The sequence below is a fragment of the Vicugna pacos genome, chromosome 9 (genome assembly GCF_048564905.1).
Source record: "Vicugna pacos chromosome 9, VicPac4, whole genome shotgun sequence".
Classification (NCBI taxonomy): Eukaryota; Metazoa; Chordata; class Mammalia; order Artiodactyla; family Camelidae; genus Vicugna; species Vicugna pacos.
In genome coordinates this window covers 39,244,423-39,264,112 of record NC_132995.1, presented here as the reverse complement: position 1 = coordinate 39,264,112, position 19,690 = coordinate 39,244,423, and the positions used below count along the sequence as shown (strand labels likewise).

The window sequence follows — 19,690 nt, the reverse complement described above, 5'->3', positions numbered from 1 at the left end:
TTCCCTGTTTGTGTTTTCTTTTCCTCTCCTTAGAAGGACACCAGCCCTTGGATTCAGGGCCTACTTTAATTATGACCCCATCTTAACTAATGACATCTGCAAAGACCTTATTTCCAGATAAGGTCACATTCTGAGGTTCTGGGTGGATGTGAAACTTTTGCAGGGACACCATTCATCCCACTACACGTGTTCATTTTTCCTCTGACATTTGCTGCCCTGACACTAACCTTACTTGTAAACCACTGTGACAACCTCCCTACTGTGAAAGATGAGTGCTCTTAGAGGTGGCAGAAGGGAGTGGCTGCGACTCACTGGTCTTTCAGGAGTTAGGTGGTCTGGGCAGGCTCTCTCAGCCTCACATTCCTCACCATCATAAAACGGTCGTCATCATCACAGTGGTGTGTGACTTTTAGGCTGGTTAGAGGATTAAATGAGACAATATCTCCAGGGCTCTTAGAACAGTGCCTGGCTCCTGATAAGCCCTGTGGGGGTCAGCAGCTGGTACTCACCTCTGACTCCGCCTTCCCCTCCACCGCCTGCTTTCTGGTATTTAGAAATATCGCATTTACTGTTTTCTTATTTTAAATTCCATTTAAATGAGTGGATTCATTATTTATTATAATTATGTAGGATATGTAAATAAATATTATCTCTCTGTGCATCTATATCCATATTTATCTAGCTATAAATATATATAATATGTAGATAAAATATACTCCTATAACTAATGAGAAATTAAATGACAATTTTTAAAAATGAAAATGAATTTATTATTTAAATATTTTAAGTTACATGTTTATGCTGAAAACTCTTTATTGCTTAATCTATTTACTTTTCACACTCTCTAGTTATTTCCATCCCAGGTGAAGGAATTACTCTCCTTCCTCCTCCTGCAACATCTCTTTCCTACCTCCCCTGCTTTGTCAGCTACATTTTAACTTTTTCTTCTTGATTTTTATATTTATTTTGTGATATTTGATTCTGCTGTAGTCTTCGATGTTTTATTAAGAGGCTCATTTCAGTAATGGCCTTTACATCAAAAATCAACTCTTCTTTCTACGTTTTAATAGTGTAATAATAATAGTAAGAGCACCTACTGTTTGCATGCATATTGTAAGTCAGTAACCCTTCTAAATGCATTATATGTTAGCTCACTTAACCTCTGTCGCAGTCCTCTTGAGGCTGGTGACATTTTACAGAGGAGCAAACTGAGGCCCAGAGAGGTTGAGTAACTTTTCTGAGGTCACAGAGCTAGCAAGCAGCAGATGCAGAGTTTGAGCCTGTCCATGATCTCAGAGCTCCTGCTTGGAGCCCAGCACGTTCCATGACCTCTCAGTGTCCCCAGCACTCACTGCAGTCACGTGATCCAGTTGGACTCGGAGAAGGGGCTGCAAGGCTGTGCCTCTCAACTCACATCACACCCCATGAAGGAATATGGGGAAAACATAACTTTCTTCCTTTGCTTATACCCAATGAATTTCTCAAATATAGGCTGCAGTTTAGTTCTTCATTGTCAGCCCCTGCCTTTCATCTATGTGTTTTTGTTTTTCCAAGGGATTCCTTTAGTTTTTCCAGACAGAGAAAAATCTGTGCCCTCGTTTTCCCATTAAGAGGTTGTCGCTTCTGCATCACACAAATGAGATGACAGAGTCGACCTCCCTCTTGAAGACATTATTTCTGGCACCTGTCAACTCCCTGTTTCCATTTGGACTGATTGCTGTTCGCTGTACTCTTGTCATCCTGCGATTTCATTTCATTCCCCTCCAGGTTTAGTTTCCATTTTTCCCTGGATTTCCTGGACCCCTTTTCTATTTTTCTTGGATTTCTTTTTCATTTGGCTGAAGTATATTCTCAGTTTGATTGTTGTTTTGCAGAAATTATTCTTGGCAGAAACGTTAGCGTCCTTATATGTCTGTTGTCTGAGTGTGTGATTGAAATATATTTTCCCTCAAAAGGCGAGAGGACTGATGCGAATCTGATTACCATCCTGTTGAAGATAACACTGTTCTTCTCTGTAAGCTTTCAGGATTTTCTCTTCATCTTGGCTAGTCTGGATGCTCACCAGGATGCTAGGTGAAAGGTTTCCATTTATGCATCCTCTGTGACGCTCCCAGTGAGTCTGTCATTCTGAAGACCAGAGTTCTTTTATTTCTATGATTATTTCCTAGGGACTTCTTCTTTGTTAAATTGAAGTTCCTGGTTTGCCCCCAGGTCTAGGATGGGGCTCAGGAATTTGGATCCTTAACAAGATTCCCAAATGGCTTTATTAGTGATGTCTGTGAACTGACAAGACTGCCCCTGAGATCCCTTGTTTTGTGATGTTGTCACAGGGTGCTGGGCTCCCATCCGTATTGGTGCCTTCCCCAGCATGGTAGGGGTGGAGGTGGGAGGCGAGGCCACCCCTGTCTGGCTCTCAGCATTCCCGCAGAGGGCACGTGCGGTCTTGTTTGTAGAACTGCTCTGAAAACTCTCCTGGGACATCTAAGTGTCAGAAGTTAAGTTGTCAAGGTGTCCCAGGCCTTGGCTAGGCTCGGTGAGTTTCAGCAGCCTGGACCTCTTGCTGGGTCCTAGTGGAGGAAATGTTTGTCCTTGAGTTCCATTTTTGCTTCACCTTTTCTTCATATTACCTGCTTCTTGGTCCCTGAAGATAATGTCTACCCCAGACTGAGCCGTGTGTGTTAATTCCTCCCCTTACCGCTCCTCTTGCTGACTGAAGTATCAGATCGGGCTTGGTGTTCCTCGTCTCTCACTAGCAGTGTCTCCTCACACTGCTCTGTAAGTCATTATTATTAATGACAAGGATAATCGTGATAGTACGAAGTAGCACTCAGGTAGAGTCTTCCATCGCAAAATGCTTTCAGAAATAGTACCTTTGGGCTGCTGGCTTCTATAGGAAACAAAAACTGATTTAAAAAGATGACAGTTCTATCCAAAATGTGTTTGCTTTTCCAGGTTGAATTCATTTCTTTGATTGAAAATTTAATAAGGTGTGTGGGAGAGGTCTGGGATTGTGGAAATAAGCACATTGTGGAGCGCTGAAATAGCACACTGGTAACCCATGTGTTTGGAAATACGTGGGTGACAGATCCAGCTCATTCTGGACAAGTAGGGTCACATAGACATGGCAGACCCAGTGCCTAAAGTTAAATCATCACAGCCAAGTTTCTTGAAACACTCTTGTAGAATCATGAGAGCCCAGCGTAGGGCTTCTTGGGGTCCAGTCCCCCTGTTTCTAAAGAATGGTAGTGGCTTTCAGATAGGAAAATGGGGTCTCTGTGACTCCCTCTTCTTACCTGTAAATGGGGGTTTCAAACTGATCTCACAAGGTGCTGTCAGCACTGCTGGTTTCTAGCACGTAGGATTAGCATTCCCAAGGTGGAAGGCATCATTGCTATCACGGTTATCATGATTGAAATTGCTTTACTGTTGTACAGTAGACACTGCAAATAAAGATGACTGTTGCTTGTCATTTTAAAACTGAAGTGTAATATATTTGCATTAAAGTGCACGTGGATGATCCGTGTGCAGCTAGTTGGATTTTCACATGGCAAACACACCTGAAAAATCAGAACTTGGAACTAGAACCCAGCACTCACCCTCGGGGCCCCTGGGTTTCCTGGATCACTGCCTCACGTGAACCTCCACCAGAGTGCAACCCGTATCGTAACTTCTGACCCCATAAATACATTTCGCCTGGTTTTGAAAGGATCATAAATGGGATCACACAGTATATACTCTGTTGGTTTTTTGTTTGTTTGTTTGGTTGGTTGGTTGGTTGGTTGATGGGTGTATGAAGAGTATGGTCTGTGCATTTCACCCGCATCAGCCATTCTGCTGGACATCTTTTCTCTCATAATACATTACGTGGATGCTAAGTAACTTCCATGCAGCCATTATGGAGAGCACTGCTATTCATGTTCCGGTACATTATTCTAGAAGAACATAAGGGTTATCCATCTTCATTTTAATAGTGCTGCAGGCAGAGTGTTTTTCCTCACCCTCTTCCTCTTCATCTAATTGATCTCCAAGGCTCTTCCATCCACCTCCTCAGTGTATGAGGTCTGAACCCTGCCGTCCATTGCCTGAACTATTGCAGGACCCATTTCCTGTTCCTGTGTTTCTCATCTCTCCCAGCTGAACTTTAGCACCACAGGAGTTGTCTTCCTGAAACACATCTGATTGTATCCCTTTCCTGCTCAAAGCTTTCATCCTTAAGTTCAATTAAAACAAAACAGAACAGAACAACACACCTCTGAGCATCTTGTATAATCAGGATCCATGTTGAATGAGCTCCCGCCAACACTTCCTTCCTCAGCACTGACTTCCTCTTGGTGTCCGGGCGCCATATTGGATTAGCCCCTTGGCGGCTCCCATGCTCTCAGTCTGTTGTAACATTCCTCCCTTCCTGCCAACGTTGCATTTCTCCTTACGATTGAAGAAAAGCCCAGGGCCAGCATGTTCCAATAACACTTCCTGCCCTAGTCTCTGGGAAGCCACGCCTGACATCCTGGGATTCCTCCTATTGTCCATCTGGTCAGTCCAGCTCTGACCTGCTGAATGCTGGATCTGAGAACTCCCTATTGCTCATGAGTCCTTGTTCCATAAGAAGGCTGCTTCCTCGGCCCCTCTGAAGAATCTTCCTCATCCTCATTAAGGAAGAGGTTGCCCTGGAACAGCCTCTTGTCTACAAGTTCCTCATGTTTGGAGTAAGTGGACCCAATTTTTTGTTTACGCTAATTACTTGAGAATTACTATTTCATGATAAGTTAAAAGTCACTTTTATTTGTGTTACTACCTCCTCCCACCCATCACAAGGCAACTGAAGAAGTAAAATTTCCATTCTTTTCACAAGAAGTCGTTTCATTTTCAACAAAACCTTAGACCATCACTTAGAGTTTGATAGGTCCCCTGACCTGGGATTTGGTTCATGCTGCAGGAAATCTGCTGAAAGGGCTGGACTGAAGCTACATCAGGGATCCCCCTGCAGTCATCCTGATGGCTCTAACACTCTCTCCTCTTGAAAATCATTCCTGCTCCTTACCTTGGGGCTCCACTGCCCTGAGCCAGTACCTGTTTCTATCTGACATGAAGCAGTGATCTGTATATACAGGAGTTTCCCTCATTCGTCTTCCCTGTCCTCTAGGCAACTCCAGACAGCTTGCTGCTCACCTCCAGCCCCCGGCATGTGCCCGGCACAGAGCAGGCCCTCAATAAATACTTGGTGATTGAATGAATGAATGTTTTCCTTTATAAATGGCAATTAAAAGTCATTTGCACTGGGAAGATTATGTGAATTTTTGTTTGTTTGTTTGTAAGTTGAAGGGAGGCATTTTAGTTGATTACATAAATAGATATTGTTCATCTCAGATACACATCTACAGATCCTAAGGAAATGCAGGCTGGCAGCATATTTTAAGCTGACCAGGACCCAAAGCCTACTTTTGCTCTGCATTCCATTTCAAGTGTGATTTCTGCTGCCTCTTTGTCAGGGCTTATGGTGGGTGCTCTGCCTTTGTTGTCTGTCTTCATCCTCATTCTCTGTGTGTATGGTTCAAGGGAAATATCAATTCTGAACAAGTCCATGTGTGAATAAGCCAACCCCTCCACCATCCAAAGCTGGTGAGGAACTAAGTTGAATGGATTTAGAAAGACTTGAGGGGAAGTTTCATTATATGAACCAATGGCAACATTAGTGGGGTTTTCATCCATCATTTCCTCATTTTAAGATTGTTGCAGAAAAATATGTTACAGCTCGGTGTTACAGCTCAGTTGTGACAACAACCTGGATCCGGCTGAGAGACCAAGCAGCACTTGGAGAGTTGGAGAACTCAGGTTTATTATGCCAGCAGGCCCAGAAGAGTTAACACCCCAAGCTCTGGACCCCATGTGTAGGTTTACACAGGCCTTTATAGGCTGCCAGTTTTACACTTTGCAACATCATATGTAAATAAAGTATAACAGAAGTTGACCAACCAGGAAGAAGCTTTGTAGAAATAGACCAATCAGGAGTGAGAGAAATAACCAATCAGGAGTGAAGGAAATAACCAATCACAAGTGAGCTCAGGGAACCAATTGAATTTTAGGCGTAAGTAAGACATTCCAGAGGCAAAAAGTGAAATAGAGCCTCTAGGCCAGGGAACCAGATGGTGCCAGCACAAGAGTAGTGGCCCTGCTTGGGGGTCCTGCCAGTCTTTCTATGGGGTTTCCCCCCTCAAGATGACATAGAACCATCTTATCAAACAAATACTTATTTACCACCTGTACTAGGCGCTGGGAGCAGAGTGGTGAACGAGTTTCTCTGTATTCTTGTGGAACGTATGTGTCTTCAAGGGGGAAGCCAGACAAAACAGGAAAAAGGCAAGTGAACAAACAAATGACTTAAAAAGTTTCCAAAATGTGACAGTAATAAGACCATAGTTCATTGATTTTTAAGACATGTTTCTTTTCACCTTTTAATATTGTTGCAATTGTGATGTCTTAAAATGGGAACGTGTGTTTAATATATTGTTTTTTCCCCTGAGAAGTTATTAAATTGATGCTTTGACTTCCAATCGATGGTGTCTCAGAATGGAGGAAATATGGTAATAATAAAAGCTCACATTTATCGAACGCTAACTATGAGTCAGGTGCTGAGTGGTACGTGGTGGAGCAGTCTCTTTTGTTCTGGATAACACCCAGATGAAGCACACAGAAGCCTCTCTACTTTACAGGGGAGGGAAATGCATCTCAGGGAGGTGAGGCGCCTGATTTAACGTCCAGCACATTGCAGGGGCCGGTACTTGAGCCCCGGCCAGGCTGCCTCTGCTCTCCCAGCCCCTCTGTTACTTTACCTCCCCCCTTCCCCAGCCCCCTGCCTCAGTGCTTCTTGAGATCCCCAGTGCAAAGCAATCAGTGCTATCAGGATTTCCCAGGCACTGCTCAGGTGGCTAAGTGGTTTTCATATAACTCGGAGGAGCACCCTGCGAGCTAACTGACCTGTGTGTGGGCTGCAGAGGAACACCACAGAGCCTGTGTCCTCCAGGGAACCTTGAAGCATGGGTGGGGGACCCTTCTTGGTCCGTCATCTTGGATTCCTTGACCTGCTCGGGTGAGGGCTGAGAAAAGAGCTACAAGGCAACCTCTGTGCTTCCTTAGGGTCCTTTTAAAAGGGTGATCCGGTAACAAAGAGAGAAAACCCTGGATAGTACTGGAGGAGGAGAGAGTTTGCCAGTAAGGAGATGCTAGAGACAGCTTCGAAGCCACGCCCACCCAAGAGAGGCTAAGTGACTTGTTTAGGACTCCTGGGGCCCGTTAGAGGCTCGAGAGCAGGTCCCTGATTTTCTGGTCCCTGTGGTGCTTATCCATCTCACCTGGGTTTCCTTCCTTCTCCTCTTAACCTTCCCCTCCTCCTCTTCCCTCTTTTTCTTCTCCCCAGTTCCTTCTCTATCTTCCTCCTTCTCTGCATCCTTCCCTTTCTGTGCCTTTTATCTGACAAAGGGCCTAGGAAATTGAAAAGGCATTAGATAACTTTGGTGGCAAAAACAGTGAAGAGCGGGAGCTAAAATAGAAAGTTCTGAAATGTGTGAAAGTGTGATGAACCACTAAGATTAGTTTAGGATTGATTTATGTGGCTAAATAGTTAATATGCTCAAAGGGGTTTTAAAATATGAGGCTTGTAATTAATATTTATAGATCTAAGGGATGAGAAATGGCCAAAAAAAAAAAAAGAAGGCTGTTGGGCTGACTTAAAGAGTCAAAAATCTCCTGCGATAATACGGGTGAGGAGGGGGGAGGCAGGGTGCTAGAATGTTCGGAGGGCTTGGCTTTGCTGCTAAAGTGAAAGGAATCCAAAACAGGAGCCTGGGGAGCGCCGTGTGCATGTTGGAGACATGAAGGACTTGGAGGCAGTTTCCACGTTCCTTGAATTCATCTCACACAGGCTGGGCTGATTTGGGTTCCACGGAGCCAATGGATTGACAATAGCAGAGAACTCCAGAGCGTGAACTAGTAACCTATTTAGAAAATCTGTGAAAGAATTGGAGATATGAGGACTTTGAAGGCAGCAAGCTAGGCAGCAGAAAGCAACACGGGAAGGGGTAGAAAAGGACTTCTGGAAGCTTCTCCACTGCGTCTGGGCAGGGCCCTGAGGCGGTGCCACTTCCAGTCAGTTCGCTTGCTGCCCAAGAGAAGACGTGTGTTTGTGGCTACGGATCTGTACCCTGGAGGCTCCTGCTCCCGGAGACCTCGTCTCCCCTTGGCGTATGAGCCGTTTATATATATTTGGTTACACTGAATTCTCCTAAGCAGAATGTAGCACTCTGTCTTGGAACTTTCTCATTGCTAAATGCATGTTTAAGAGCCTGTCATTAGTTTATAAACATAGATACAGAAGGAGACACTCATTTTAAGAAACTCTGGCTTTCTGGTTTTTAAAAAATAAATCACAGAATGATTAGTCTCTTCACCAAAGGGTTTCTTCATTTAAAAAAAAAAAGATTTCACTGTGAGTATCTTTCAAAAAAGAAATCAAAAACCAAAAATAAGAAAAAACAAAACCAGAACTTTTAAAATTTATACTTTTACAAGTATCTTTATTGTATAAACTGAGGCTACTCTGCCTATATATATATATATATATATATATATATATATATACACACACACACAACACACACAACACACACTGACCTGTGCACCCCTTCCAGCTCATTCATTCCTTCCTTTTTTTCTTCATTCAGCAATACAACAGATGTTCAGGCAGATGCTATGAGGAAGGCTGAGAAGTAAAATAATGTCTCTGTTTTCAAGTAGAAAAAAATCGTCACTTCCTGTTTTTTGTAAACTTTACAACATTTTAATGAAAATAAGTGTGCTGTATAAGGTTTAGAAAATACAAAATGAATCACAAGGAAGTGAATAAGCCTATAATCTCAGAAGAATTCACTGTGGAAATGTTTATCCATTTCCTTCCTGTTGTGGTGGGAGCGAGCGTGTGGGAGTGCAGGTACGGCTAAGCCCAGGATTTGCATGGAGGAGGGGCCGGAGACGGTGCTCTGAGCATTGGCGGGCTGAGGGCTTTGCAAATAGTAATGAGCTTTGGACTTTTCCTTTTGGCGATGGGACATATGGATGAATTATTGGCAAATGAATGATGTGATATGAGTGCCTGGAATCTCTTTTCTCTCTCATATATGAAAGAGGAGCTCTATTTGGCTGGAAGGGTATGTCAAAGAGCGTACAGATAATGTTAGCAAAAAATCCTGCTGATCGTTTGGCATCACTAACCTGGCGCTGTGCTAAGCGCTTGATACGGATTTCATTTAATCCCTTGACAAGTCTCTGTGTGGGGAGTCCCACCCGGCCCCTTTGCAGATCGTCCAGTGATTGATACTTAAGGACAGTCAACAAGCTAAAACCATATAGCTGACACTTGACGCGATCAGGATTTGAACCCAGACCATCTGGCGACAGAGCCCTATTGCAGTTATCTATGGTTGTGTAACCAAACGCCCTGAAATTTAGCAGTTGAACCCAACCCCCATGTGACTACAGTCAGGCATTTAGGCAGGGCTCTGCTGGGTGTTTCTTCTGCTCCTTGTGGCATTGGTTGAGGTTACTTGGTGGGATTCAACTGGTGGCTGAGTTGGGTCGAGTTCAGGGTCCAAAGTGACTTCTTCCACTTACTTGGTTCCTGGTCAGGGATGACTGAGTGTGTGGGCTTGGCTGGGACCAGTGACTGGAGCATCTTCATGTGGCCTCTCCAGGATGGTGGTCATCTCTGGGAAGCTGGGCCACTGACACAGCAGCTCAGTGCTCCCAGGGACAGGTGGGAGCTGCCAGTCTCTTACTGCTTAGAAAGTGGCACAGGCCACTTCTGACATTTTTCTATTAATCAAAGAGTCGCAGGACCCACACAGAATCCAGGGGAGAGATGTCGGACAGCCTGTCCACCAAAGATTTAATCTCCACACATCCCAGTGCCTAATGACTGAGATAAGAGACACTCATTGAATGCATTGATTGTCTAACTGGTTTATTGATTAATCTGTTAATCAAATACATACTGAACAACTTTCACGTGTTAGACACCAGGACCTAGCAGCAAAGCAGAATACAGTTTCCACCCTCAGATGCTTCTAATCCTCCAGTGGGAGGGGCCGTGATGACTGAGGAACAAAGGGCGAAGCTAACAGGAGGCAGGTGGAGGAAGAACGTGAGCTGGGTTATGAGAGAGAGGCTCCTGGGGAGGGACTCTGGACAGCTTCGTCAGGAGACCTTGCTGAGGAATGAGATGAGATGAGAGAGGAACACAAGGGAGAACACATCTTCTGGAAAGGAGACGTAGAAAGTCCCCAAACTCAGAGGCAGGAAAGGACTTTGTGAATCTACAGAACAGAGAAGAAGCCAAGATGCCAGGGGAGGATGATGAAAAGGTGGGGTGCAGCCCCAGCAAAGAGCACAGTGCAGGGAACCAGATCACCCAAGGCCTCGGAGGCCAGAGAAATCTCCCTTCATCTTAATGGGAAGCATAAGCCACTGGGTTTTGGGTAGGCGTGTGGCATGATCTAAATATGTTCACCCTTCCAAGGCATTAGCCACTAAGTGCTGTGTGACTTCTAGGCAGATATTAACCTCTCTGGGCCTATTTTCATACTTGCAGTGAAGGGGTCTGCATCATTTGCCATGATCTTTTCAGCTTTCGTATTCTGATGCTACACATCCCTCATTTATATTTTCCCCTGGGGTTAGCCCCATCTTTATCTTGCCAGGAAATAAGCTGCCCCTCAGGCAGCCTCTGCAGTCCCGCCTTCACAAACCTACCTTCCCGGGCCCATGTATCAACACCGGTCCTGATCGAGACCTTTTGTCCGTCTACAAGGAGCACTGTGCAGATTAGGGACGAGGCAGAGATTGGAAACAATGGGACTTGCGCATTTCGACGGTTCTTAACTTGATTTCAACTTTTGACCTGTAATGCTTCCCAGCTGTTTTGAAGTCACAATCCCATTTTGATTAGCCTCACCCCAAAAAGTGATCCAAAGAGAAGGGGTCGCTTCAGGGAACCACCCCTCTGCCAGGCTCTGGGTTTGCAGTTCCCAGCTGAAGGCAGTCACTACTCCAGCCCCTGGCTTGACAAGGTCCGGCAGGCAGGGCTCAGGCCCCCTCCTTCTCCCCCTCCGCAGAGGGAGGCCGCCTCTTGCAAAGTCTGTTTTTACAATGTGGAGAAAGAGGTGGGAGCGGGGGACGAGCCAGAGTCCCTGCCCCCCACAAAATAACATCCCCCAGGTGGTGGGAGTTAAGTGGGAACGCGCGGGGCTCCGATTCCAAAGTACACATTGAAATAAATGAAAACCAACTGGACTTGAGCTTGGCGGAGGCAGGGGAAGAAATTTCAGCTCTGAGGGTTTTGGATTTTTTTTTTTTTTTTTTGGTTCAAAATGCTAATCATAGGGTGAACTCAGAAGGAATGTGCTTTCTCAAGATGAATTTCCTAACATGGTAGAAAAAGGACAGAATCCAGGAAGCAGCTCTGCCTGTTGCCTGGAGATGGATGTCTGCATCTGGCCATGAAGGGTGACCCCTCCATCCATCACCCAGCCTGGGGTCCAGGCGCCTGTGGCTCCCAAGAGTCCGGGAGAGACCTACAAATCCTCAAATTTCCACAATTCTCTTAAGACCCACAAATTTAGACCCCTGGGTCCCACATTTGGCTCCTCTAGAAGTAAGTTTTCAGGCGATTTTCTTATACATCATGAGAAAATGTCCCAGGAACTCGCACTTTTGTTTTGCGTGTCTCCTAGCATCTGCTCAACTAAAGCGCAGAAACAGACTCATGTAAGTTTGCACAAATTAGCTGACAGAGATTTCCTGTTGTTCCATGGACTCGTCATCTGACCACCCCAGACATGTACTAAGTCTCCACCGTGCTCCTGGCCGTACAATCATTTGGAGACAAGCGTGTGCAGAGTGTCGTTCACACCCAGCCTCCAACCAGAACACACCGCCTTCTCTGCTTTGGAAGCTTTGAAAGGTACCAGCTCACCTGAATTCTCCTACCAAGCCTGACTCCTGACGGCCTTCATTCACTCCCTGACCCACCTTCTTCATCACAAACCGCTTCTTGCAAAGTTCAGTCTGCCACTCATTTTTTGGTGGCACTTCCCCAAGTGATCCGGGCAAGTTCTCACTCCCTCTCTGTGCAGGCTCTGTGCCCCTGGCTGGGAGCTGTTCCCCCTCCGCCTTCCAGCCCCTCACCCTGCCAGTTCATCTGGGGGTATGCCCCCTGGGAAGCCTTCTCTATTGTTCCGGGTAAAAGTCCTCCCATCTCGGCTCGGTTCTCACTTCTACTGTAGTCTAAGCCGTTGTAAGAGGAATTCATTTCTCTGGCCATGGCTTCTCCATCAGACTGTGAGCCTTTGGAGGGCATGATGAACCGGACTGGTTCTTCTCTTTCTCACAATCCACACCCGATCTCTGCATTGCGTAAATGCAAAATAATTGCTTTCTGACTGAACGGGAGAGTTTACTAAATAAATACAAAACTCTAAAACAGATCAACTTTACAGATGACAGTAATTTCCAAGGAACGCTACGAGCACTTGAGGGTCTGGCTGTCCAGAAAGGGTGGGACCCCTTCGGATGTCAGAGCACAGAGTGGGCGGACGTGTTCTGTCGCTGTAACACCTGACACCGCTGTAACTGGGACTCACCAGCGCCTCCTTTCTCCGGACACTTTCTCAGCTGCTTCCTGAGGCCCACGGAGCCACGTTAGGGAAAGACTTCACAGGGTTGGGTAGCTCAGCCCCAGGGGCAAGAAAACCAGCACTTACTACGCACTGAATGCAACCCAGGCCCCTGGCTTCCTGTCATCTAGTTTTTTTAATACCTCACCCTGTTCCTGATCAAAAGGGGCTGCTGGTCATGCATCCTCCCAACCACCTAGAGGTGAGTGTTGTATGTTCTGTCTCACAGATGAAGAAATTGAGGCTTAAACAAGCTGTCATTGGCCCAAGGTCATTCATCTACTAACTGTATATCTAGAAATCACTAGAAGCCAACCCAGGAGTCTGCCTTGAAGCCCCTCCTTAGTCCACTGGGCCCTGACCATCTTGTCTTCCTCCCTGTCTCCCTGCCTTAAACAGAGTCCTTGATAATAAATATATTTAATTCACCAAACAGATGTGTGACCATACATTTATTGTCATTACTGAAACGCCACAGTCAGGCTCAACTTTCATTTTTCTGCCTTCTTCCTTTCTGTCCTCATGCCCTCTGGGACTCCCGCTCCATCCCAGGCTGCCCCAGGTGTTCGTAAACCAGATTCTGCCTGCAAAGGAGGGGCCAAGGGACACAGCAGTGTTGACCCCAGACTCTGGTCCTCCGGGGAGAAGCTTCTGCAGGGAAAACAGGAAGTTGTCTGTGGTGGCTGTGGATGTGAGACACTGACCCCTGACAGGGGAGGCATGGGCTCCCCCACGCATGCAGTTTTGGACATCACACCTGTCTCCCACTCTTCCGTCTACTGTACTCCTGTGGTGGGTGGGGAGTGATTTTTTGTTTTTGTTTTTGTTTTTACTTTTCACTTGGATGTGGCCCATCTTGTCAGCCCACTCTTTTGTGCCAATGCAGACACATTAATTCTGTGGGTCATTTTGATAGAAAGTTGGATGAGTTGGCCAGAGAAACTTTAGTAGGGAAATTAAACTAAAAATAGTCATTTTCATAGAATACAAATTTGTGGTTGCCAAGGGGGTGGAGGGTGGGAAGGGATAGACGGGATTTCAAAATTGTAGAATAGATAAACAAGATTATACTGTATAGCACAGGGAAATATACACAAGATCTTATGGTAGCTCACAGAGAAAAAAAATGTGACAATGAATACATATATATGTTCATGTATAACTGAAAAATTGTGCTCTACACTGGAATTTGACACAACATTGTAAAATGATTACAAATCAATAAAAAATGTTAGAAAAAATAGTCATTTTAAGAGAGGAGAAAAAAGGAGTTTTGATCATTTCAGGCCCAGGGCATTGGCTCAAGATGACATTTCAGCATGATAATTCATTTGCTCATTTTAATTCTTTATTTAAGTTTACCATTGCGTCTGGAAGGAGGATTCTCAGCCCATCTTAGGAGGAGGCCTCACTGCCGGTCTGCTCACTAGATGGCACGGCTCAGACTGGCTGTGTTGCAGAGATTCAGCCTGGCTAAGAAAGTTCTCTGTGGACTTGTATCAAATACCAGCTGTCTTTTGTCAAGTTCCTTTGGGATTAAGAGTAGAAGTAGGGAGATTCTTTGATTTTGAGCAGGGGTTATTACTGGAGATGAGGAGTCTGCAGCTGTAATAGGAAAGATTCATAGAACCAGACAGTGCCTTGTAGATCATCTTGTCCATCTTGCGGTTTGCAAACTTGTTTACAGAGAAACACTTTCCTCAGCAAAATGCTATTCAGAGCCGAGGCTGTAACACAGAAAACAGCACAAGTATGTCCTGTGGTTGCTTTCTGGAACCTTTGGGATTAGAGCAATGTTGATCTTGTCCCCTTCTCTCTTCCCTCCTTTCCTCGCTTCCTCCCCCTACCCTCCCTCCTTCATTCCTCCTCTTTCTCATTTTCTCCCTTTCATTCTCCGGAGTTGGAAACTGAGGACCCGAGAGGACAAGATGTTTATGGCAGCTCTTGGCCCCAAACCAGTCACTGAAAGATCTTTCTCTGAAACCACTGCCTGGTTTATTTAAATTCCACAAGTTCCCAGAGCAAATTGTTTTAAATTCCCTGGGAGTGACACTGTTGATGGATGGATACATACATTTGCTGAATTCACCGAATCTTTCTGTTTCATCCGGTATGTTGACACTGGTCGTAAGTTCAGACTGGATAAAAGTGACAGAGACGAGTGTGTGAATTCCGGGCCAGACACTGGACACGTGCTTTCATCCCTTATTTCATTTTTCTTCACAAGAAAAATGGGAGGTTTGTTTTTCCATCCCTACTTTACTGATAAAGAACATTGGATTCAGAGGTTACACTTTTTTGTACTAACTAAATATATTAGGGTACAGGCGAAGCACTTATAACAGAGACCCTAAAACACAGTATCTCAAGTACAGTAGAAGTTTACTTCTTCCTCCCGTCCACAGGAAGGTAACTCAGGACTGCCGGGCGTCACTGGCTGCTGTCAACCTACAGCTTCCATCTTTTCATCTAATGTAGCTTTTCCAGTTTATCATTTCCCCACCGGCAGAGAAGCCAGATGGCCAGTAAGTGGGGCCCAGATTTGAACCAAATTTGATGTTGCTAAGCACTGAACAGACTTCCCCTGTTACTCTCACCCTAATCACTACAGACTAAATATAATGACAAACTGCCACTGTCTCAGGCGCCATCATTACTTGTGGAAGCCAGTCTTCAAGATGGCTCCTGCTGCTTCTTACCTCTTGGCATCATGCCCTCCCATAGTTCCCTCTTACACTGACTAGGGCTGACTTGTGTAGTCAATAGGATGTTATGGATTTGGTAGAGAGTGGCTTTTGAGGAGGCTAAGTCCCAAAAGTTTCTGCTTAGCTCTTCCTTGGACCGCTAGCTTTGGGGAAGCCGGCCGCCATGTGTTGAGGACACTCAAGCAGCCTGGTGGAGAGGCCCACTTGGTAAGGAACTGAGACTGCCCTCAGCACCCAGCACCAACTAGCCAGCCCTGTGAGTGAGCTGCCTTGGAAACCAATCCTCCAGCCTCAGTCAGCCTTCAAAAAACTGTAGCTCTGACCCAATCTTGAGTGTAAGTTCATCAGAGTTCCTGAAACAGAATTAATCTGCAAAGCAGTACCCGTATCCCTGCCACACAGAAACTATGTGAGATAATAAATGTGATTTTTGTATTAAGCCACTAGACTTTACGGTCATTTGTCAGGTAGCCAGCTGTAGATCACCAGTACGTTAGCACAGATGCTAGGCTAAGAGGATGTACTTTTTTGAGACCAAACTCAAGCCACCTCCTCAGGAATGCCTTGGTTGTTTCCATCAGGGAAGTACTTTTCTCTGTGCTGTGGTTTCTTTATCCTATCTCGTGTCACTCAAAGCTGACATTTGTACTTTTACAGATCAGTTTCCTTCTCCAGACCGTTCATTCCTCGATGACAATGTCTTGTGTTCAGACTCATGTCCTCTGTGCCTAACGGTGCCAGATTAAACGTGTGTATATTCAAGTGAATGATCAAGACCTGCTACCTATCCATGAGCTTCATTGTTTTATAATATTATGCACATATTTTCTTCTGATGCAGCCTCTAAAAGCACATTCATGTTGCCTTTTACATGAAGCCTCTCAGCTACTTCTTTGTTATAGTAACGGGCTTTAAGAAATACTCTGTATAGATAAAAGATACATCTCCTAAGGGCCAGAGATCATGCTGTTTTAGGAGCTTTTACAAACAGTCAGCACCTCCTTATTCTTGAAAATCAGGCCTGAGATCTCATCAAAACAAATGTTCCCCCGAGACCCCCAGAGCTGAGGAGATTTATTTTTTAAATCACATTATCTCTTATCCCATTGAGAAGAGGAGAGAAGGAGGCCCATCAGGATACTGCTCAGTTCAGGTGTCTCCTGCTCCCCTGGCCTGGGTCACCCCATGTGCTGATGGACCCAGTGTGTTTCCAAAGCCACCTGCGTTCTAAACACACACGTCCAGCCTTGTGCGTAAACTTTTGCGAATGCACCCCAAGGTGTCTCATCTAAGTGTCCTTCCACTGCACCGAATTTAGAACCACTCCAGAGGGGAACTGGAAAGCATTCTGCGTCCTTAAAACCTATATATTGTTCTCAATCTTAAGACTGTAGGAAGGTTGGGGGACTTGTAAGTTACATGAAATTGTGGTTTGGTTCAACAAACAAAGAAGTTGAAATGTTTTCAGGTGTGACTGTGGCTGAACACAGGGAAAAATGGTATTCTGCGACAGTCCTTGTTGGCCCCTGGTCAAGAGCGCCGTGGACACAGTTCCTCATATGTGTCTGAATCCCCATCTTGACCGAACCCTTGGTCAGAGACCTGAGTCTCAACTCATCCACACCCTTCCTCCTCCAAGAGCTGCACTTTTATATTAACATTAAAGAGCAGATTTCCTTTTTTGCTTGTTTTTCTTGAGGATGTTAATTGATTCACATGGGACAATGGCTGAGATCATGTTTATGCAATGGTTATGCATCAGCGCATCACCAGAGAGAGGGGATGTAAATTTTACCCCCCATTACCCACCCCCTCAACACTATATCGTGCCTCTCAACTGGGAGGCAATAATGTCTCGATTATAAACATTTTCCATGCTTACTCAGATTTAAGATTATTGATCCACACCGTTGATTCAATAATGTTATATACATACATACACATATATATACACAAACACACTTTTTAGGAAAAAATCAACTACATTAAATTCCTGTATCAGTTGTAAGATGCATCCAGATTTTCAAAACCTAATGCAAATGACAGAGAAATATTTGTCACGCACTTATGGATGTTAGGTCAGTTTCTTGAGAGGTGAGTGGTTTTGGTTCCCAGAGGTGATCCAGCAGAAACGTGAATGGAGGTTAACGCACCAGAAGAGAGCCCTTAAGGCCTGTCAGCACGTCATTTTCCAACGTCAGACCGAGAGGTCTTGGAGCAAAGGGATGAGGTCATGTCCACTGCTGGGTCCCCTTGATAATGCTTTGTTGTGTTAGAGACCAGAGGACCCCGCTCCCTTCCAGGTCTGCTCCTGCTGTCACCATCCCCCACCTCAGAAGGCTGAGACCAGGCACCTGAAAGTCCTGGTGCGGGGTAAGTTCTCAGCAATCAGATGTCAGCCCCTTCAGTTCCTCCTCATGTTTCCCTCTCCTTCCATATTTTTCCCCTTTTCGGGATCCTTCAACAGAGATTAAATTTTACAGACAAACTCCTCAGGGCCTCCCAGAAGACATACTCTTTCTGTGAGAAAATGAGTTTATTGACTTCCCTGCCTCGGGAAAAGCACGAAGTACAGCTCAGTGGGCAGGGGGTGAGGGCCTGAGTAGGTGGCAGACCCTCCTCCGTGGGCAGGGTGGGGTGAGGGGTGGGGCTGCGCAGCGCCCCCCCAGGTTGGCTTCTCCTCCCAGGCTTTCCATCCCACAGCTGGGCCTGCCTCACCTGCCCCTCGAATGAAGTCCAGCTCTAGGTGTGTCATTCAAGGACCTAGTTCTTTGGCCTAAGTGGTGCTTTCATTTTTATCCTCAAACTCTATTTGTTACACGCCTGGAATGCAGGAGGTTCTCAGCACATTTGCACGGGAGAGTCACACGGGGTGAAGAAAGGATTTGCTCTAACAAAGACCCAACTCCTGCCTTTCCTCATTGATGCACTTTGGAACCAGGGGGCCTGTGGTTGGAAGCCCAGCGCTGGCCTTCCCAGAGCCCCGCCTGTGTGCGGGAGGGGGCTCTCGGCCCAGGGTCACTTCCTCCAGCTGAAGTGGCCTCTGGTTCGCGCCCTTCATCCTCACTTGCCAGCCTGATGCAGCTCTCAGCGTGCCCCCTCCTTCCTCAAGCCCAGTGGATTTGCCCTTGCAGGGTAAAACCTTTAGTAGCTTTTGTCTGCCTACATTCATCCAGATGAAGAGGAACCTGGTACCCTGCGCTGGAGGAAAGGGTCACTTCCCTAAATTCAACAGAAGCCAACGGAGAATTTAAAGCAGGGGATGACCCTAGCAGACTTGTGGGTTAGACCACTCTGCAGTGTTGGGTGGACAGATTCTGCCAGGGAGAGGGGAGAGGCAATGAAACAATGTAGGAGTTGAATCCGAATTTAGGTTTGGAGCTGTTGGCACGTAGACCATCCCTTACCTGTCTCCTTGTCTCTGCTTTCTGGCTTCAGAGGGCAGCCAGGGTGCTCTTTCCTCTTTCCTTTCTCTCTCTTTCTCTCCCCCATCTCCCTTGCCCTCCCTCCCTCACCTTATCTCTTTGCTGAACAGACTACCATGGTGTCAGCTTCCCTGCATGATTCCAGACCCTGGACTCCAGCAATGTCACCTCAGCCCTCTGCCCCTGAAACCTCCAAAGCCAGCAGCCTCCTGGTGCTCTGAGCCTCTGCTCTACCTCTTCTATCTGCGTTCTCAGCTCTTCCGACCCTGGGGTGGCCAAGCTCTGGATCCGGTTCCTCCTGTTTAAATACTTGGGGTGGTATCTGTTTTCCTGTTTGAACCTTGACTGAGTCAGCTGTCCACTGGAGTTGTACATGTAGAACATATGAAGGTCTAAATAAAGGTGTTGCTCCAGGGCTGGAGGAGAGGGGGAGGTTTGGAGATATCCTTACTCAAATTCCTGCCTAGAGCTGTAATTCCTTATATCCTTGACCCAAAAGGTGTCCCTTGCTGCTGTCACATTCCACCCTCTGGAGTCCTGTCCACCAGCTTTCAGGCCCCTCATCGTGTCGCTCACCCTGTAAAGAATGATACTTAGCCAGGCATGGGTGCTTTCGTTTGTCACCAGTTTTTCTGTTTTCAGGAAATTAAACACACAAGGAGACAAAAGACCAGAGCAGCATTGAGAAGAGAGACAGGGTGTTAACCTGCAAGATAACAGACCAGGAATTCTTGTTTATCTGTTTGCTTTAGCTGGGTTTCTGATGAGGTGTGGGATCTTGGGTGAGGCCCTTTCCTTCTGTGGGGCTTAAGCTCTCCAACTTAAAGAGTATGACCCT

At 45.9% G+C, this 19,690-nt stretch overlaps 2 long non-coding RNA genes across 2 annotated transcripts in view; one reads left to right on the top strand and one right to left on the bottom strand.

Moving 5' to 3' along the window:
• LOC116281908 (uncharacterized) overlaps positions 1-19,690 on the top strand; it is a 554,075-nt gene that overhangs the window by 456,901 nt on the left and 77,484 nt on the right. The gene's annotated exons all lie outside the window — the stretch shown is intronic.
• LOC140698488 (uncharacterized) lies at positions 14,049-15,360 on the bottom strand. Its single transcript, XR_012076288.1, has 2 exons — positions 14,797-15,360; positions 14,049-14,449 (listed from the first exon to the last, which is right to left on the bottom strand). It is a non-coding gene; the product is annotated as an uncharacterized lncRNA (long non-coding RNA).